Below are 1960 nucleotides of genomic sequence, written 5' to 3' on the forward strand. Positions count from 1 at the left end.
AGGTGGTGGAGAGAGAGAAACACACAAAACACAACCCACACATACTGGATTCCTAACAGTCAAAGGCTTAATAGTTCTTAAATATGTCTTATAAGCCTTCCAAAGTCAATTAGTGGTGTAATAATAACCTATCCCTTACCCTAACCATAACCCCTAAACTAACACTAGTATACATGTTGCCATATACTCCTAAAGCTACCCACAATACCCTTTTTTGCCAAAGGGTCGAATACAATCTCAATAAGCTGTCATGTACCTTGCTTATCAATATGATGAGAGGGTACCCCTGTCACTTTAATACCTGGAGCCAAGCACAATATTGGATGAGTTTAGAATCCAAACCCTGCATGTCAGTTCATTTTTTTTTTTATTTTTTTTTTTTCCAGCGTTTTATTGTCACAGTACAGAGCAAGTGCATCGAAATTAACTCTCTGCATTTAACTCATCCCCTTTGGGAGCATTGGGCTGCCATTGGGCTTAAGGGTTTTTGCTCAAGGAGCCAGAGTGGAAGTCCATGGGAGTGGGGCTTGAACTCTGACCTCAGGATTCCAGGCGCAATTATTAGCGTGAAGGGTCTTGCCTAAGGACCCCTAACTGGCAGCTCATTCCCAGCTGGGATACGAACCCAGGCTTGCTGTTTACAGGATGGATGACTTACCACTTGAGCTAACCAGCTCTAAATGACAAAAGTGGTACCCTGGGCTGCTCTGACTCTTCTTGTAAACAGCATTACTGTTGCATCTTCTGTTCAGTTTGTTGTCCAGGTAAACACCAAGGTATTTATACTCCTCTACCACCTCCACTTCCTCTCCGATGATATTAATAGCATTTGACTAGTTCCCGTTTCTTCTGAAATCTACAATCATCTCCCTTGTTTTGTTGACACTCAGGATCAGTTGTTTCCACACCATGCCACAAAGCGGTTCGCCAGCTCTCTGCACTCAGCTTATTGTCCAACTGTAGTCTGTTTGTCAGGTAGTCTTTGATCCAGGCGATTCTTCTTCTAGAGTTTCTGATAAAGTTGTATTGCATTGAATGTTCTGGAGAAATCAGAAAACATGATCCTCGCAGTGCTGTCCGCCTCGTCTAAAATGACAGTGGATTTGCTGAAGCATTCGTACGATGACATATTCAACCCCAACTCCACAGCAATAAGCAAACTGCAGGGGATGCTGATAGCTGCTTGTTTTTTACTTAGGTGAACCATTAGAAATCTCTCTAGGACCTTCATGATGTGGGATATCATGCCAACTGGTCTATAGTCACAGAGGAGTGTTGAGTTGATTCTTCTTTGGTAGTGGAACAAGGCAGGAGGTCTTCCACATCAATGGAACCATCTCCTGGGTCAGACTAAGGCTGAAGAGGTGCTGTGGAATCCCACAGAGCTGCTCTGCACAGGTCTTCAGGACCTGGTGCATATTGTGATTTAGCCTCTACAGTTGACTCTTTACTTGTCTTCTAGTGACAGACAGGTAAATGGTGGAGGGGGCAGCAGCATCTTCTGATTTGGTTGACAACCCCCACGAGACCAGATGTCATTTAGACGTTAGTTTTTAGGTTTAATCAGGTCTGTCTGATTTTGTCCCACTTTAGTCCAATAACAGACGTTGAAAAGACATTGCAAACCCAGTTTTCGATGTCTTTTCATCGACAATCTTAAAATTACGTCTTTTCACCTTCCACTGTTTGACCGAATGTAGACGTCATTTGGACGTAAATCGTGTCGTCTTTTCAGTTTCTTTTCAACCACTTTTTGCTCTGTGGGAACAAAAGGGCTGGTTATCCTCCCGCAGCAGTGTGTCGCAGTGGGAACATGAGGGCGAAAAAGAGCGGGGACCCAGGTGGAAAAAGGGTCCCAGGTTTCTTGCGCACCTCGCATTTCTAGCTGGTCCATCTTCAAGAGTCGTTTTCCATAATGACGATCATAAAAACCAAACAAATCGGTAAGGTACCAAAAAGG

The 1960-nt window shown here is 43.8% G+C and overlaps 1 protein-coding gene across 1 annotated transcript in view; it reads left to right on the forward strand.

Moving 5' to 3' along the window:
* The window catches only part of LOC107096604 (calcium/calmodulin-dependent protein kinase type II subunit beta-like), a 117067-nt gene that overhangs the window by 12223 nt on the left and 102884 nt on the right, over positions 1–1960 (forward strand). The window lies entirely within an intron of this gene.

The sequence above is a fragment of the Cyprinodon variegatus genome, unplaced genomic scaffold (genome assembly GCF_000732505.1).
Source record: "Cyprinodon variegatus isolate N-32 unplaced genomic scaffold, C_variegatus-1.0 Scaffold636, whole genome shotgun sequence".
Lineage (NCBI taxonomy): Eukaryota > Metazoa > Chordata > Actinopteri > Cyprinodontiformes > Cyprinodontidae > Cyprinodon > Cyprinodon variegatus.